Raw genomic sequence first — 19,953 nt, 5'->3', positions numbered from 1 at the left:
ACTTTTCGTGACCTCTTCTAGCCCTCCTGACTCCTTGCTTAAGTTCCTTCCTACTTTCCTTTTTCCACACCGGCTTTGTCTGTTGCAGCCTTCTAGCCCTGACAAATGCCTCCTTTTTCTTTTTGACGAGGCCTACAATATCTCTCGTTATCCAAGGTTCCCGAAATTTGCTGTATTTATCCTTCTTCCGCACAGGAACATGCCGGTCCTGAGTTCCTTTCAACTGACATTTGAAAGCCTTCCACATGCCAGATGTTGATTTACCCTCAAACATCCGCCCACAATCTAGGTTCTTCAGTTCCCGCCTAATATTGTTATAATTAGCCTCCCCCTAATTTAGCACATTCACCCTAGGACCACTCTTATCCTTGTCCACCAGCACTTTAAAACTTACTGACTTGTGGTCACTGTTCCCGAAATGCTCCCCTACTGAAACGTCTACCAACTGGCCGGGCTCATTCCCCAATACCAGGTCCAGTACAGCCCCTTCTCTAGTTGGACTGTCTACATATTGTTTGAATAAGTCCTCTGGATTCTCCTTACAAACTGTGCCCCGTCTAAGTCCCCAGCACTAAGTGAGTCCCAGTAAATATTGGGGAAGTTGAAGTCTCCCATCACAATAACCCTGTTGTTTTCACTAGTTACCAAAATCTGTCTACCTATCTGCTCCTCTATCTCCCGCTGGCTGTTGGGAGGCCTGTAGTAAACCCCCAACATTGTGACTGCACCCTTCTTATTTCTGATCTCTATCCATATAGCCTCCTATGGGAGGTGTCTCCCATAGTACAGCTGTGATATTCTCCCTAACAAGTAGCGCGACTCCGCCACCCCTTTTACATCCCCCTCTATCCCGCCTGAAACATCTAAATCCTGGAACGTTTAGGTGCCAATCCTGGCCTTTCCTTAACCAGGTCTCTGTAATGGCAACAACACCATAGTTCCAAGTACTAATCCAAGCTCTAAGTTCATCTGCCTTACCCGTAATACTTCTTGCATTAAAAAATATGCACTTCAGACTTGCTGTTTTCAGCAACATCTCCCTGTCTGCTCTTCCTCATAGCCATATTGGCCCTATTCCCTAGTTCTCTCTCAATGCTTTCATCTTCTGACCTATTGCTCCTGTACCCACCCCCCTGCCATACTAGTTTAAACCCTCCCGTGTGACACCAGCAAACCACATGGCCAGGATATTTATGCCTCTCCAGTTTAGATGCAACCTGTCCTTCTTATACAGGTCAGACCTGCCCCGGAAGAGCTCCCAGTGGTCCAGATAACGGAAACCCTCCCTCCTACACCAGCTGTTTAGCCACGTGTTTAGCTGCTCTATCTTCCTATTTCTAGCCTCACTGGCACGTGGCACAGGGAGTAATCTCGAGATTACAACCCTAGAGGTCCTGTCTTTTAACTTTCTGCCTAGCTCCCTGAACTCCTGCTGCAGGACCTCATGCCTGTTCCTGCCTATGTCGTTAATACCAAGATGTACAATGACCTCTGCTTGTTTGTCCTCCCCCTTCAGGATGCCCGCTACCTGTTCAGAGACATCTTGGACCCTGGCACCAGGGAGGCAACATACCATCCTGGAGTCTCTTTCACGTCCACAGAAGCGCCTATATGTGCCCCTAATTATAGAGTCCCCTGTGACTATTGCTCTTCTGCGCTTTGACCCTCCCTGCTGAACATCAGAGCCAGCCGTGATACCACTGCTCTGGCTGCTGCTGTTTTCCCCTGATAGGCTATCCCCCCCGACAGTATCTAAAGGGGTATACCCTTTCAATAGGGGGACAACCACAGGGGATTCCTGCACTGACTGCCTACCCCTTCTGGTGGTCACCCATTTCTCTGCCTGCACCTTGGGTGTGACCACATTTATATAACTGCTATCTATGACGCTTTCTGCCACCTGCATGCTCCTAAGTGCATCCAACTGCTGCTCCAACCGAACCTTGCGGTCTGCGAGGAGCTTTAGTTGGGTGCACTTTCTGCAGATGAAGCCATCCGGGACGCTGGACGCCTCCTGGACCTGCCACATCTCACAGTCAGAGCACCGCACCCCTCTAATTGACATTGCGTCAATTAATTAGTAAATTAAATTTAAATTAAAAAAAAAAGTTACTGTTAACTATATGTTTCCGAGCACTAGATTTCTACTATAAATGTGAAAGCTAAATACAGTACTCTCCGATCTCTGGCTTAGGTACCCCTCTAAATTATAATTAAGTAATTATGTTTAATTAGTTTAACAATGCTTAATTTTGTGTTGTGGGGACGAAACCCACGCAGATACGAGGAGAATGTGCAAACTCCACACGGACAGTGACCCAGAGCAGGGATCAAACCTGGGACCTCGGCGCCATGAGGCAGCATTGCTAACCACTGCACCACCGTGCTGCCTGTTGATCACCTCTCCTGACATCTCATTTGGTCTTTTATCCTTCCTCTGTGAAGCACTTTGGGAGTTTATCCAGGTTAACAACTCTATATAAATACAAGTTGTTGTTCTGGATTAATTTGCTTCATAGTTTTAGTCCAGCCCCATGTCTGATAGGATATCTATTCTAGTACTTTCCAAAGTTCATGAGTTGTGTGAGCTGTTTCTCAAATTTCTGTTTGGTTGCAGGGCTCATCTTCAAAGGGGTTTGTAACCACAGATCCCCATCTAAACAGAGCTCTGGGCAAATTAAGTTCTGAATTCCACACATTCCAGTTCTATGATATCACTGTAAGAAGTCTTACAACACCAGGTTAAAGTCCAACAGGTTTGTTTCAAACACGAGCTTTCGGATGCGCTCCGAAAGCTCCTGTTTGAAACAAACCTGTTGGACTTTAACCTGGTGTTGTAAGACTTCTTACTGTGCTCACCCCAGTCCAATGCTGGCATCTCCACATCATGATGTCACTGGGCAGAGAGAAAGTTACTGCCTCGGCCACCAGATGGTGCTGTTTCACCATCTTGTGCTGTTTCACCATCTTGTGCTGTTTCACCATCTTGTATGAGCAACATCCTGCATCTTCCCTTTTATACATTACATTGGTCAGCAATTTGTAGCAATAATCAATTTCCCTTTTTCAAATCATGTGAAATATGTGAATTGTATTTTCTTGCAGGAAATTTTAAACAAAAGTTGTTATTCTTGATAAATTTCCTTTGTGGCCTAAACTGCTGTGTGATAGTGAGAATCTCAGACCTTGCTCCAACATGCTGAATGTGGTAATCACCACTATTGTATATATTAGGAGGTGTGTGGTAAGACCCGTACTACAGATACGGGGGTAGTCCCAGCCTGCTGGCCCTGCCCAGTAGGCAGAGTGTAAATATGTGTGCTCCCCATACAGCAGCTATTTCGCCAGCTGCTGCAGGAGGCCACATATCTTAGTGTAATAAAGCCTCAGTTGTATTCAACTCTCGTCTTTGTACAATTGATCGGGCATCAATTTATTCCAATAAAGTTTTCAGAAGGTGGATCAAGCCGGATCGCCTGCAGCTGGATCCGCAATCAAGCGACGTCAAAAAGGACTTTCAACATTGGCTAGCTTGTTCTGAAGCTTACATCAGGTCTGCACAGGACCCAATTCCGGAAGCTCAGAAGATCCAGATACTCTACTCGCGGCTGAGCTCCAACGTATTTCCTCTTATCCAGGAGGCGCCGACCTACGATGAAGCCATCGCACTACTGAAAGAGAACTACACCCAGCGGACGAACATGCTCTTCGCCAGACACGTACTCTCTACTTGTCGGGAACTACCTGGTGAGTCCGTAGAAGATTTCTGGAGTACTTTAATTCCTCTGGTCAGAGACTGTGACTGTCCAGGCTGTCACGACCACGGAACAATTGAATCTCCTCATGCGGTACGCTTTCATCACGGGGATAGGGTCAGACCTCATACGTCAGCGACTTTTAGAAGGGGCCATACTCGACCTCACAGAAACCGAAAAGCTGGCACTATCGATGACGGTCGCCTCGTGCAATCTTCAGGCCTACACCCCCAGCCCTGTGGCCCACCCCTCCAACACATCGTGGACTCCACAGTCAGCCGCCCCACCGGGGACCCCACTCAGCCAACCCTACACTTATGCCACACGCCAGCCAGCCACTTTTGCGGGCAACAGAAACATCCCCGCCAACACTGCTCGGCCCGCAGCGCCCTTTGCAAGGCCTGCGGCAAAAAGGGGTACTTCGCTGCGGCGTGCCAGGCCCGCGCAGTTGCCGCTATCGCTCCGACTCCCTCGCGTACAGACAGTGGGCGCCGCCATCATCCCCTCCTCGGACCACGTGTGGCCCATGGGCGCCACCATCTTTGTCAACCCCCGACACGTGCGGCCTGTGGGTGCTTCCATCTTGTCCACCCCAAGATCATCAGGTCATCATGTCTCCCCCACGGCACATGGGTGCCATCATCGTTCCAGGACCCATGCCCCGGGCACCCCATCGTTCGACACCAACGACAACCAGCTGCGACTCACCTCGGTCACGATTGACCAGTCTCGTCCAAACAATCTAGCCTCCGCCTCGACAAGCGTGAAGATTGATGGGCACGAGATCTCCTGCCTGCTGGATTTCGGGAGCACCCAAAACTTCACCCATCCAGATATGGTAAGGCGCTGCTCCCTTGCGGTATACCCCGCAATCAGAGAATCACCCTGCCCTCCGGGACCCAATCTGTGGCGATCCGGGGGTACTGTATAGCCACGGTCCAGGGGCGTAGAATTCACGTCTCTACGTCCTCCCCAAAGTCTGCGCTGCCCTGCTACTCGACCTGGACTTCCAGTGTAACCTCCAGAACCTAATACTGAAATTCGGCGGGCCCCTACCACCCCTTACTGTGTGCGGCCTCGCGACCCTAAAGGTCGACCCACCTTCCCTATTTGCAAACTTAACTCCGGACTGCAAACCTGTCGCCACCAGGAGCAGACAGTACAGCGCCCAGGACAGGGCCTTCATCAGGTCCAAAGTCCAGCGACTGCTTCGGGAAGGCATTATCGAGGCCAGCAACAGCCCCTGGAGAGCCCAAGTGGTAGTGGTGAAATCTGGGGAGAAACACAGGATGGTCGACGCGTACCCACTCCCACGCATATCTGATATGGTCAATCAGATTGCACAGTACTGGGTCTTCTCAACTGTGGACCTGAAATCCGCCTACCACCAGCTCCCAATCCGTAAGGCCCATATACTGCCTTCGAGGCAGATTGCCGCCTCTACCATTTTCTCAGGGTTCCCTTCGGCTTCACCAATGGGGTCTCGGTCTTCCAAAGGGAGATGGACCGAATGGTCGACCGGTACGGGCTGCGGGCCACTTTCCCATACCTAGATAATATCACCATCTGCGGCCACGATCAGCAGGACCACGATGCCAATCTTGCCAAATTTCTCCACACCGCCTCTCTCCTAAACCTCACCTATAACAAGGAGAAGTGCATATTTAGCACGAACCGCTTAGCCACCCTCGGCTCTGTGGTCCAGAATAGAGTTCTGGGGCCCGATCTTGACCGCATGTGCCCCCTCATGGAGCTCCCCCTTCCCCACTGCCCCAAGGCCCTCAAGCGCTGCCTGGGGTTTTTGGTGAACCACTGTACACCTGTATTAGTGGATGTAAGGTAGGATCTGTACTACAGGTTCGCCGGTAGCCCCTGCCGGCTGGCTCCGACCAGCAGGAGCTGTATAAATATGCGTGTCCTCCATTGATCTGCCATTTCGCCAGTTGCAGCAGGATGCCACGCATCTGACTGCAATAAAGCCACGGTTGTACCCAACCTTAGTCTTTGTGCAATTGATCGTGTATCAATTTATTGCAGTCAGATTTTCAACAAGATGGATATCAGAATCAAACCAGATCACCTGCAGCTGGATCCGCACTTGCCCGACGCCAGAAAGGACTTTAATCACTGGCTATCTTACATCAACGCAGCGAACCCCACACTGACGGAGGCTCAGAAGATATAGGTCCTGTATTCTAGGCTGAGCTCAAGCGTGTTCCCGCTGATCCAGGACGCCCCGACTTACGCGGAAGCCATGGCACTCCTAAAAGACAACTACGCGCTCTTTGCCAGGCACATACTCGCCACTCACTCTCAACTCCCTGGTGAGTCCATCGAAGACTTCTGGCGGGCCCTAATCCCACTCGTCTGGGACTGTGACTGTTAGGCCGTTACGGCCACCGAACATTCTAATCTCCTCTTGCGCGATGCGTTCGTAACGGGGATTGGGTCGAACCTCATCCGACAACGACTGCTGGAAGGTGACCACGCTTGACCTAGCGGAGACAAAAACATTAGCGCTCTCCATGACGGTTGCCTCCCGTAATGTTCAGGCCTACCCCTCTCGCCGTGCGGCCCACCCCTCCTATCCCTCCTGGACCCCACAAACGACCCCCCCAGCTGGGGCCCTGCCTAACCAATACGCCTGCGCGCACGCCAGTCCGCGCACCCCGGGAGTCCCTGCTGCTACTTCTGCGGCCAACAGAAGCACCCCCGCCAACGCTGCCCGGCCCCCGCCACCACTTGCAAGTCTTGTAAAAAAAAAGGGCCACTTCGCCGCAGTGTGCCAGGCCCGCGCCGTCGCGCTATCGCCCCTTCCCCCCGCCAAACGCACAATGGGCGCCGCCATCCTCTCCTCCCAGGGCCACGTGCGGCCAGTGGTCGCCGCCATCTTCTTCCCCTCTGTCCACGTGCGGCCCATGAGTGCCGCCATCTTGTCCCGCCCCACAATGTGCCATGGGCGCCGCCATTTTGTTCCCCGCAGGACCTCCGGACGCCGCTATCTTGCCTTCCCCACGGGGCAGGAACGCCAACAACATCCCACGATCTGGGCCGCCAACGCTCTCCGTCTGACACCCCTGATGATCACCCGCAGCTCGCCTCGATGATGCTGGACCAGCCTCGTCCACATAACCTGGCCACTGCTTCAACAATGGTGATAAACAACTGCCACGTGACCTCGTGCCTGCTGGACTCCGAGAGCACCGAAAGCTTCATACTCCCGGATACGGTAAGGCGCTGCTCCTTCGTGGTCTACCCCGCCAATCAACGCATCTCCCTGGCCTCCGGATCCCATTCTGTCCTGATGCGAGGGTTCTGCATGGTCACTCTCACAGTCCAGGGCGTAGACTTCAGCGGTTGCCATCTCTACGTCCTTCCTAATCACTGCGCTGCACGATTGCTGGGCCTGGATTTTCAGTGCAATCTCCAGAGCCTCACCCTCAAATTCGGCGGGCCCCTACCTCCACTCACCATTTGCGGTCTCACGACCCTAAAGGTTGACCCCCCCTCCCTCTTTGCCAATCTAACTTCCGATTGCAAATCTGTTGCCACCAGGAGCAGACGGTACAGTGCCCACGACAAGGCCTTCATCAGGTCCGAGGTCCAGAGGCTGCTTCGGGAGGGTATCATCGAGGCCAGCAACAGCCCCTGGAGAGCCCAAGTGGTAGTAGTTCAAACTGAAGAGAAAGACAGAACTGTCGTGGACTACAGCCAGACCATTAATTGGTACATGCAGCTTGACGGGTACCCCCTCCCACGCATATCTGATATGGTGAATCAGATTGCGCAGTACCGGGTCTTCTCAACAATTGACCTGAAATCCGCCTACTACCAGCTCCCCATCCGTAAATCGGACCATCCATACACTGCCTTAGAGGCGGACGGTCGGCTCTATCACTTTCTTTGAGTTCCCTTTGGCGTTACTGACGGGGTCTCGGTCTTCCAAAAGGAGATGGACCGAATGGTCGACCGGTACGGTTTGCGGGCCACGTTTCCGCACTTGGATAATGTCACCATCTGCGGCCATGATCAGCAGGACCACGATGCCAACCTCGCTAAATTCCTCTGCACCGCCACTCTTCTCAACCTTACGTATAATAAAGAGAAGTGTGTGTTCAGCACGACCCGCTTAGCCATCCTCAGCTATGTAGTCCAGAACGAACTTCTGGGGCCCGATTCCGACCGCATGCGCTTCCTCATGGAGCTTCCCCTCCCCCACTGCCCCAAGGGCCTCAAACGCTGCTTGGGGTTCTTTTCATACTACGCTCAGTGGGTCCCAAACTATGCGGACAAGGCCCGCCCACTCATACAGTCCACACAATTTCCCCTCACGGCCGAAGCACAACAGGCCTTCGCCCGTATCAGAGCAGACATAGCCAAGGCCGGGATGCACACAGTAGACAAGACACTGCCCTTCCAAGTAGAAAGCGACGCTTCAGATGTTGCCGTTGCCGCCACTCTAAATCAGGCAGGCAGACCTGTGGCATTCTTTTCCCGCACCCTTCATGCCTCAGAAATTCGGCACTCATCCGTCAAAAAAGAGGCCCAGGCCATTGTTGAAGCTGTGCGGCATTGGAGGCATTACCTGGCCGGCAGAAGATTCACTCTACTTTATGTTTAAAAACACACAACGGGGCAAGATCAAGAACCATAAAATCTTGCGGTGGAGGATCGAACTCTCCACCTCCAACTACGAGATTTTGTATCGCCCTGGTAAGCTCAACAAGCCCCCAGATGCCCTATCCCGAGGTACATGTGCCAGCGCACAAGTAGACCGACTCCAGACTCTGCATGACAACCTTTGTCACCCAGAAGTTGAAGTGTTGGGCACTGTGGACTCGTGAAGCAGACATATGCCACCAGCACTGAAGATGGTTCAACACTATTTTATTAACTCTTATAAAATGCTGTACATACTATAATTGTGGGTTAACAAGATGCTAGTTTAACTAGAGACATGTGCCTGTCCGAACCAGTTGAATCACTCAGCATGTGGTGTGAGTCTGTACTGTACTTGATGAGCTCTTGTGCTTCTGAGAGGCAGCATCCAGAATGAGCGGGAAAAGTGATGCCCTCTGTCTTTATAGTGCGTGTGTTCTAACTGGGTGATAGGTGTTTGTGCATGTTGATTGGTCCTAGTGTATGTCCATCAGTGTGTGTCTGCACCATGATATACTGGTGTATATTATGACAGGAGTCACACAGTTGTACCACTTCACCAAGGCCCGCAATCTTCCCTACTCCGTCGAGGAAGTCAGGACCATCACCAGGGACTGTCGGGTCTGTACGGAGTGCAAACTGCACTTCTGCCAGCCGGACCGCGTGCGCCTGGTGAAGGCCTTCTGCCCCTTTGAACGCCTCAGCGTGGATTTCAAAGGGCCCCTCCCCTCCACCGACCGAAACACGTATTTCCTCAGTGTGGTCGATGAGTACTCCAGATTCGCCTTCGCCATCCCATGCCCTGACATGACGTTTGCCAACGTCATCAAAGCCCTCAACACCATCTTCGCTCTGTTCGGCTTCCCCGTCTTCATCCATTGTGACAGGGGATCCTCATTCATGAATGATGAGCTGCGTTAGTTCCTGCTCAGCAGGGGTATCGCCTCCAGCAGGACGACCAGCTATAACGCCCAGCGAAACGGGCAGGTGGAGAGGGAGAATGGGAGGGTCTGTAGGGCCGTCCAGCTGGCCCTACGGTCCAGACATCGCCCAGCTTCTCGCTGGCAGGACATCCTCCCCGATGTACTGCACCCCATTCGGTCGCTCCTGTGCACTGCGACTAACGACACACCCCATGAACGTCTCTTTGCCTTCCCCAGGAAGTCCACGTCCGGGGTGTCGCTCCCGACTTGGCTCACAGCTCCAGGACCCGTACTCCTCCATAAACACGTACGACTCCACAAGGCAGACCTGTTGGATTGGGTGCAGTTACTCCACGCTAACCCCCAGTATGCCTATGTAGCGTACCCCGACGGCTGCCAGGATACTGTCTCCTTCAGGGACCTGGCACAAGCAGGTTCCACGCACATACACCCCTCCGGCCCGGCGCCACCCTCCCCTCCCCCCCGCGCACCCAGCGGCACCCTCCCAGGACCATCCGTCCTTCTTCTGCCCACGCCCGAGGATGAAGAGGATTTTGGCACGCTCCCAGAGTCACCAAGGATCAGACCACCACCGGAATCGACGCCACCACTGCATCGCTCCCAACGTCATATTAAGGCCCCGGACCGGCAAAACCTGTAATTGGTTCGGGACTGTTAAAGCACCTTGTACTGGACTTCAAAAAAATTTTTTTTTGCCTCTGTATACTAAACTTGTTCTGTATATAGTTCTCCGCCACCCCCACCGGACTCAATTTTAACAGGGGGTGAATATGGTAATCACCACTGTTGTATATATTAGGAGGTGTGTGGTAAGACCCTGTACAGGGGTAGTCCCTGCCTGCTGCCTCTGCCCAGAAGGTGGAGTATAAATATGTATGCTCCTCATACAACAGCCATTTCATCAGCTGCTGTAGGAGGCCACACATCTTAGTGTAATAAAGCCTCAGGTTCATAATCTGGTGATCAAGCCAGGGTTCACAGAAGGTGGAGGCAGTAACAGACAAGGTGTCTTGCATTTGGGGGACTGCTGAAGACCAGGCCCCTGCTGAGTCTAAGTCTGACGATGAGCGTTTGGATTCGGCCCTCAGTGACATGTTGAAGATGGAAAGACAGGCAGCGAAACATCAGGCAGGTTTGACAGAGACTGTCAGTAGATTAGAATGAAGCATAGAGCAGTCCATCCACATTCGGCCTGATGTTGGATCTGGCACATAATCATATTGAGACATCCATTGGGAGGGTGGACGAGAACCTGGTCCAGTTTCTGCTGGATTTGTGCATGGGCCAACACACCATCGCTCGAGTCATGGGTGAGTTGCATTAATACTTTGACCTCTCCCGGGCGCTGCTTCTAGGCACCCAAAAGAAGGTGTAGCCTAAGCCAGAAAATCCAGACCACCCACCGAGGAGCCTGAAAGGGGGTCTAGCTTCTTCTAAATCGGCCATTCCAGCAGGTCAGGCCGAGGAGGGGCAACTTACCAGAGGAGGAGACCCTGAATGGTCCAAGGCCGTCCAGGCCTTGGGCCTCCAGAGGACATCCTGCCACTCTGCTCCTCATTACTTATCCAGGCTGTATATTTCTTGTCTTCCAACCTAGGCCTGGTGAGAAATATGCAGCATATCTTCCCCAGAGTACTTTAAGGGGTGGTAGGTAGTTGAGGCGCTGAAAGGGTAGTCAGGGGGATGTTGGAGGGATTGGGAGGGTAATCTTGGGGGTGGGGAGTAGTCAGGAGGCTGAGGGAATCAGTGGCATGTTGGGTGGTCACGGTTCGGTATGTAGACAGGGGGCTGGACAATATCAGGAGCTGGAGAACAAGGGGTGGGGTGCTTTGAGAATGAGAGAGCTCAAAGGGGTTTGACATGTAGTTATGGGGTCCACTGGGGGGAGGGATCAGTACCATAGTTATCCAGGAGTAGAAACGGTTTTAATATTTCTAACTTTGCCAGGATCACTATTCTGCTAAGAGAGTTGGAACCATCTGAAGTTTCTGATCTAAACAGGAAATTTAGATGATTCCAAGTGCAAGAGATTACTGTGAAGTCCTTTTTGGGGACCTTGGAGGTCATTGTATCTTCTGGGGTACTCAAGGATTTAACTCCCCTGGGACTGGAAGTTCTCGGTCAAGGTGTACAATTCATTGGATGGATCTGGAGGGAGAGAAATGATTTTCCCAGCAACATCCATTCCCCAATCCTTAACCCTTTCAGTCAAATCATTTGTATTAATAAAACTTGCAATTTCTGTTTTCAAGTTCTGTGGATTTATGTTTTCAGACTAAAAAGTAACAGACCCAATGGGCGTAATTCTCCGCTCCCGGGAAAAATCAGGAGGGCCGTCGTGAACTCGGTTGAGTTTCACGACGGCCTCGGAGGCCGCTCCTCGCCCCCTATTCTCCCATCCCGGCGGTGCTAGGAGCGGCGCTCCGTAACTCTCGGCCGCGGGGGTGTCTCGCCAAGAATGACATCAGCCGCGCATGCGCAGGTTGGCCGGCTCCAACCCACGCATGTGCGGCTGACGTCATGACGCTGACGGCACGAACCCACGCATGTGTGGTGGCCATCTTTCCCCTCAGCCGCCCCGCAAGACGTGGCGGCTTGATCTTGCCGGGCGGCGGAGGGGAAATAGTGCGTCTGATTTGGACGCCGGCCCGATGATCGGTGGGCACCGATCGTGGGCCTGTCCCCTCCCGAGCACAGTCGTGGTGCTCTTTCCTTGCTAGGCCACCTACAAGCCCCAAATGGGCTTCTCAAACCCGCTTCACAACGGCAGCGACCAGGTGTGTTTGCCGCCGTCGTGAAACGGCCTCGAACGGCAGGCCGCTCGGCCCATCTGGGTCAGAGAATCGCCGTTCGCCGTGAAAAACGACGAGCGGCGATTCTTCCGAGCCGGTGGGGGGGGGGGGGGGGGGGGGGGGGGTGAGCATCGCGGGGGGTACCAGGGGGGCGTGAAATTTGTTGAGGGCCCTCCCGCGATTCTCCCACCCGGGGTGGGGAGCGGAGAATCGTGCCCAATGTCTCTTGCTCTTTCTGTACCACTTCCCCAGGTTTCTGTTTAATTACCAAATAATATCTGAATCTCAATATTTTGAGGTATTATAGAAGCCGCAGAATTCCTACAGTGCAGAAGGAGGCCATTCCACCCATCAAGTCTTCACCGACCCTCTGAAAGAGCACTCTAACGAGGCCCACTCCCTGTTATATTACTTGGTTTCAGTAATATATTTTGTTACTAACTGTTGATGATATTGAAGAACACTTGAGTCTTCGAAGTAAACTGAAAGAATTTATTAAGTAATGATTAAACTAATTAATGAATTTGATACTCCACTGAACGAACTTTAGCAATAAAGTACGGATAAATAACTGTATAAATTGTATCTAAGCTACACGTGGTGTCTAGGCTGTGATCTTACTCTGCCACACTGCTGCTATCAGGTAACTCCTGCATGGAAAGAGAGCTAGAGCTCTGGGAGCTCAGTTATATAGTGGGTCTTGTAATGCCCTCTGGTGGTAGTGCCTGTAGCCACCGAAGTTGGCCATTCCCTCAATATAAAATGGAGGTATGCAAAGCTTGCAGGGTAAAATGGACAAAGTTTGCAGCACAAGCAGGCTGCAACAAGCCACTGTGTATTCTGTCTGCTAAGAGTGCAGACAGCACTGAAACGAACATTCCGCATACTAATGAGGCAATTTCCGGGACAGTTAGCATAGTAATGGAACAATCCCAGAGACAATGGACACAAATAGGGAAGTGATTGCAACAGTGTATGGGAAACCAGACACCCCGGCACCAGCGGGGTTCGAAGACAAAGCACCTGAAAGCCCGCCCAGTAGCCGAGGGACAGCCTCAGTATTGGGGGGGATTCAAACAAATCGATTGGGAAGAGACCCAATCAATCCCCAGCAGATAGAGGGTCCGCCCAAAAGGGCATGAAGCCCTGGGACCTATAAAAGACAGGTCCCAAACTCAGTTTCTTCCTCTTGACCAGCCCTCCTCTCTTGACCAGCCCTCTCGACCAGCCTTCACCGAAGAAGACCTTGACCGAGAGAGAGGACAGGTTCGGACAGCAGCCGCCAGCAAGTAAGTGTCTCACAACGATCGCTACCAGAGATAGACTCCTGACCCCTTTTAACCCGTACCAACCTGAAGTCTGCGGACCCAGTGCAGAGCAAGAGGCCTTGTCCCCTGATCCGGCAGGTCCTTATTCAGATAAGTATTGGTCTATTTAGTGGTAGGAATAGTTTAGTCATCTTAGCATGTGCATGAGTAGTTTATAATTGTATTATAATAAACTCATTTGTTTGAACTTACTAATTGGTGTCTGGTTTTATTGCTTTGAACTTGACCTTGAAACTTGTGGCGGTATCTTAACGATACCTGGCGACTCCAAAGCCAACGAACGAAACAGAGCCAAATCGAGTGTTGAGCACACTCTCCCAGAACGAGCAACAGTGCCACAGCTAGGTGTTGTGATTAACCCTTTAGTTACTTGTCTATCTACATATCATTACATCCCCCCGCCTCCCCCGCTTTTTATTTTACATTTCTTACTTGGTAGCAAGGAAAAATGGATAACAATATTAAAAGGTAAGAACATGATCAACGGGATTGTCTGATATTTTTGGCAGAGTGTCCGCGCCGTGGTGAACGCCGTTGTGTTTCATGACGGCACGAAACGGCCGCGGGCACGATCGATTCAGGCCCCGAAAAGGAGCCAACAGCGGGGCTGTGAGAAATGCTGTGGGCGTGGTGCCACAGCAGCGGCATCATTGCGCAACGCCCGGCTGACGCCGCGCCGTGTAATTTAAAGTGCGTGATCCGTGCACAGGACCCGAAGGATAGAGATGGCTGAGGCCCGCCGTGCCGCTCCCAGGTTCCTGGACAGTGATCTAGAGACTCTATTAGACGCAGTAGAAGAGCGCAGGGCCATCCTGTGCCCAAGAGATGGGCACTGGCACCCGTCTAGCACTGTGAAGCGTGGCTGGCGTGAAGTGGACACTACGGTTGGCGCTGTGGGGCACACACCCCACTCTGGAGACCAGTGCCGGTAGAAGCTGCACAACCTCACGAGGACTGCCAGGTAAGTACCCCAAGAGTTCCCCTGGGCCACACCCCACCCCTCCCTCCCCCCCCCCCCCCCCCCACCACATTTCGCTGGAACCCCTGCCTACGCAGGAGGGGGGGGGGGCATCACATTGCATCCGACCCACATGGGCAACACCCCCCCCTTGAGAGCTGCCATGGCGTGGTGCCCAGTGTCCCCCACCCAGTCATAATGTTGCCAACATCTGCGCGTCTTGATGCTGACTGTAATGCTTCCCCCCCCTCACACTGCACTCCCTACCTGTGCCCCCAAACCTCTCCCCTCAACCATACCCTGACACATATCCCTCCACTCCCTAATCCCCCCTCACACTCCACCCCCTCACACAGCCCCCTCACACCCGACTCCGCGTATCTAACGATACATGCCTTATTGTGTTCTCCAGGACCAGGAGCCGATAGTCCAGGGAAGTCTTGGACAAGCACCCGCCGTCCAGCTCCAAGCTCATCTGGCCACAGGGTCGCACGGCAGAGAGGGGAAGGAAGACGGACAGGAGGACCCTCTTCTGAGGCCGGGGCACTGGAGGGGGATGTACAGAGGACAGACAGAGACAACACTGATGAACACAAGACGGACAGTCAGGACACTGATGGCCGTGAGACGGACGAGAAGGCTGTGGGTTAGGACAGTGATGGAGAGAGGACGGGGACTCTGGACCGTGATGCACAGAGGACGGCCAGACAGATGATGGACGGACCGGATACGGCACCTAACACGGGCCACGGACTACGTGCATCGGTCCAAGGATTGACCCAGGAGACCCCAGACATGGGAACAGATGAGGACCTCGAGTTTGCATCACTGTTATCAGCCACAACATCCACCCTTGCAGATACACTCACCTCGGTTGGCAATTTTAGTGATGAGGCTTCTGGGTCACTGACTGGCGCGTACCACACAGCCGAACCAGTACAGCAGGTGGAGGTATCAGCAACCGAGGGGCTGGACAGTCGGAGGTCAGGCCAGGCCCAGCACCCAGTGCCGCCCAGATGGTTCCCGGGTGCCTGGATTGACCAGACCCACCCACAGACCTTTGGAAACCCAGGGAGTGGACAACGGGATGACGGCCGTCTTCCAGCATCTGCAGAGTTGGAGAAGTCCATCCGCATCCAGGAGCAGGGAGTGGTGCCAGTCATGGCTGCCACCCAGGCTGACACCGCATGGGTGCTGTCTGAGGTGGAGGCAATGGGGGCAACGGTTTCGGCCATGGGTCAGGTTCTGCAAGCGTCATCCGTGGCCCTGGAGAGGGCTGCCCTCTCTCAGGCAGCCATGTGCCAGAGCCAACTGGACATTGCTGCCGGGCTCCGGACTCTGGCCCTGTCTCAGCAGGCCATCGCTGAGAGCATCGGCTGCCTTGCGCATGTGCTGGATGGCGCCGTACAATCACAACGGGTGGTTGCACAGTCCATGACAGGGATGTCGCACTCCCTGAACTCCGTCGCTGCGAACGTTCAGACCCTGATCGATGTCGCAGCCGGCTTCCAGGACTGGCAGCGCCATGTGTCGGTGGTGCAACAGCGCTTGTCTCCACTCCCCCACCCCCCTCCCCACCCCCACCCCCGGTACCGTCCCTGGTGCATCTGGTGGCGGGGGGCAGGACAGGTTGCACCAAACCACCCAGCACGCCTGCTGAGCAGCCTGCCTCATCGAAGCCGGGCCGCCCAGGAAAAACGCGCCGACGGGGAGCCACGTCGCAGGGTAGGAGTCTCAGCAGTCCGCCTCCACTCCTGCAGTGCCGTCTGGGGAAACACCAAGGCGTAGTGGTAGGGCCCGTAAGGCAAAGAAGTTAGACACGTAGTAAGTTGGCATGGTGCAGGGCACAGCTTAGTTCTAGGGTCTAGGGCACTTGTCTGTGAATGTCACGAATAAAGTCACTGTTGCACAAAACCTAGATGACTCTGTGCTATGTCCGGTGCCTGAGGGGTCATGAGGGGCACCGAGTGGCGCTGGGGTCGAAGTTCGCTGCAATGGTGATGCTGGGTGTGTGTTCCCTCCCCCCTCCCCCCAAACCCCTTCGTCCTCGGCACACTGATGCCAGCTACCCTACATGGGCATGTGATGGAATGTCCGTGAAGCATACAGGGACAACCGAGGTGGCGGTTTTAGTTATGATCATGAGTCAGACATTGTCTAACGATCCGGAGCTCACATCTCATTGCAGAACAGGTTGTCATCACTCAACATGGCACTGATCACACCCGCTTACACAAGCAACTGTGTGATACCATCCTGTTGTGCCGCAGGTGTAAGTTGCTGTGAAAGTGGTAGTGGGCGCTACGGTTGTCGGTTGGTGCGGGAGGTGGAGGGGGGGGGGTGCTGGGTGGTGCGTGTGTGCGGAATGGTGGTGCAAGTGCCTTGCTCAGCGTTGCCCTCCCCCTAGTTTGTCAGTCATAACAGTATTCGGTATGCCATGATGAGAGAAAGTTTCCCTGCATGCTCTGATCACGGTCTTCGAGGTGAGGTCTGACAGCTTCAATACCTCAGGGTAATTTGAGTAATAGTCAACGAGGTTGATTTCTTGATTAACTTTCTTAGAGTTGTTGTGTGGTTGGCCAAATTCAGGATAAATTTGCCTCAAAAATGTGCCATACCAAGGAAGCGTAGAACTGCTTTCTTGTCCTCAGGGACTTTCATTGCTTCAATCGCTTTTATCTTGTCTGTGTCCGGTCTCGCACCGTGTTCCGACATCTGGTCACCTGCATTTGGATTTGTTAGCTTGAGACCATGCTTGTGTATGCGTTTGAAGACTCTCTGCAGTCTCGACACATTTTCCTCTGGAGTCGAAGACCAGATGATATCATCCACATAGACACAAAATCTGTCTATTTCTTTGATCATATGTTCCATGATGCGGTGGAATATTTCAGACGCCGAGATGATTCCACTGGCATTCGATTGTAACAATATCTGCCAAAAGGTGTATTGAAAGTGCAGGATTCTGCTGGATTCTTCTAGTTGTATTTGCCAGAATCCTTGGGATGCATCTAGTTTGGTGAAGATGTGCGTGTGTGCCACCTTGCTTGTAATCTCTTCTCTTTTTGGGATCGGGTAGTGTTCCCGCATGATGTTTCGGGTTTAGATCCTTGGGGTTGATACAAATTCTGAAATCACCCGTAGGCACACCATCAAACTGACCCAATCAGTCGGTTCATTTGGAGATGATGCCTTTCTCCTGTATACTTGTGCGTTCTAATTTTAACCTTTCCCTCAGTGAAGCAGGAACTCTCCTTGAACTGTTGGTTTTGCATCAGCACGCAGCAGAATTTTGTATTCAAATGGAAGTGTGCCCATTCCCCTGAAGATATCTGGGTATTGATCCAGTATTCCTTCAATTCTGATCTGAAGAACTTAATGAGATGACGTCAATATGTAAATCCTTTGAATAAGGTTCAACTGTTTGCAGGCTTTCCCACCTAAGAGCGACGACATGCCTGATCGGATTATTTCAAATCTCAGACTCGTCTCTTGTTGGACACTACTAAATGGCATGACCCCAATGACGAGATTACGTTGCCATTGTAGTTCTGAAGTTTGCAGGCAGCTGGAAGGAGTTTGGGAGCTTGCTCGAGCTTCGTGAAGTCGAGCTTCGAAGCAGATTAGCGGAGGCAACTGCAGGCAGTTTGAATTTAATAGGGCATCTATTTACATCTAACACTGTTCCATTCAGCGTCAGAATCAATGGTATGGATTGATTTTGTAAGCGATGTATTTTCTGTGGAGTTTACAAACTGATAAATTATTCCAACTTGGAATGCTTTATCCAGGCAATCATCTTCAAGATCACTATCTTGATCAGCCTCATATGTTTTCAGTTGAACACTTCCAATGTTACTCTGCTTTAAATTTTTTGTCTACGTTTTAAAAGGAAGTGCAGATCTGCACTGTGCAGCATAGTGGATCAGTCTCCCACATTGGAGACATTGGCCAGGATTCTCTGACCCAGCAGCGGGTCGGAGAATCTCGCGCCCCGACGTGGGTGGCACCATTCTCCGGTGCCGTTTTTCGGGCGCTGGTGGGATCACCGCCACGCCGGTCGGGGGCCATTGACAGCGGCCCCCCCCCGGCGATTCTCAGGGCCTCGATGGGCTGAGTGGCTGACGAGTTTGACCGAGTCCCGCCAGCATGGATTACTCACCTCCCACATGGCGGGACCTGGAAGGTAAGTGTGCGGGGGCCGTCCAGGAGGGGGGTGCGGGGGATCCGACCCCGGGTGGGGGGTGGGTACGGTGGCCTGGTCCGCGATTGAGGCTTACCGATCAGCTGGTTCCGTGGGGCCTACTTTACTCCGCCATATTGCCGTGGAAGGGAACCTTCCTGCCGTGGAAGGGAACCTGCGCATGTGTGGAAATACGCTGGCCGTTCCGTGCATGCGCGGACTCGCGCAGGCTGTTACCCGCCGGCTGGAGCTGTGGGGACGACTCCGGCGGCAACCTAGCCTCCTAGAAAGGTGAGAATTCCTCACTTTCGGGGGCCATTGACGCAGGAGTTGTTGGCGCCGGTTTTCACACCGGCGTGAGGACATAGCCCCATTTATAGAGAATCCCACCCGTTGTTTGCATTTTGCAGGGCATTGTTTTCGGAAGTGGGCGCTTCCACACCTCGTGCACGTCATCGCGACAACGTCATGACATTCTATGCATGCGCGGTACGGTTCTTGGCTGTCTCGCACTTTCTTGTGAACTGCGCATTTGCAGGGCCCAAGTGCGCGCGTGCAAGATGGTTGTCGTCGGAAACATGGAGCCTCTTCATTTGCGATGCTGCCTGGATACACTCGACCTCATGGAGGGTTTTGGGCCACTTTTACTGAGTTTATATTGCAAGTATCGATTTTTGGACTGTTTATGCACCAAATATGTTTCAATAGCTATTTCAAGGGCCAAATCCTTTTGCCGAAGTAATCTCTCTCAGGTATTCACCGTCTATTCCAAATACTATCTGGTCTCTAATCATCGAGTCTTTTCATGCAGCAAAATTGCAGGATTGAGCTCAAAGTTATTTTATAACAGATACAACATTAAAGTTACCAGTGATCCTGAGGTGATGAGGAGCTTGTGTTCTGTCCATTGTGCCTGGAATCAGTGAAGCTTTGTTTCGAAGGCGATGCCTCTGTTGTCAAATAGCTGTCAATTCGTCTCTCTGTACTCACTAAATTTAACTAGGTAGATTCAGTAGCCACTCGTGGTGCCATGTTATATTACTTGGTTTAAGTAATATATGTCGTTACTAACTGTAGATGATGTTGAACACTTGAGTCTTCGAAGTCAGCTTAAAGAATTTATTAAGTAACGATAAAACTAATAAATGAGTTTGACACTCCACTGAACTAACTGTCTGTGCTTTCTCCTCGTGTCTGTGTGGGTTTCCTCCGGGCGCTCCGGTTTCCTCCCACAGTTCAAAGATGTGTGGGTTGGCCATGCTAAATTGTCCTTGGTGTCCAGTAAGGTTAGGTTAGGGGGATGGGGTGGAGGTGTGGACTTAAATAGGGTGCTC

The sequence above is a fragment of the Scyliorhinus canicula genome, chromosome 13 (assembly GCF_902713615.1).
Source record: "Scyliorhinus canicula chromosome 13, sScyCan1.1, whole genome shotgun sequence".
NCBI lineage: Eukaryota > Metazoa > Chordata > Chondrichthyes > Carcharhiniformes > Scyliorhinidae > Scyliorhinus > Scyliorhinus canicula.
Note: the sequence above shows the minus strand (reverse complement) of the source record.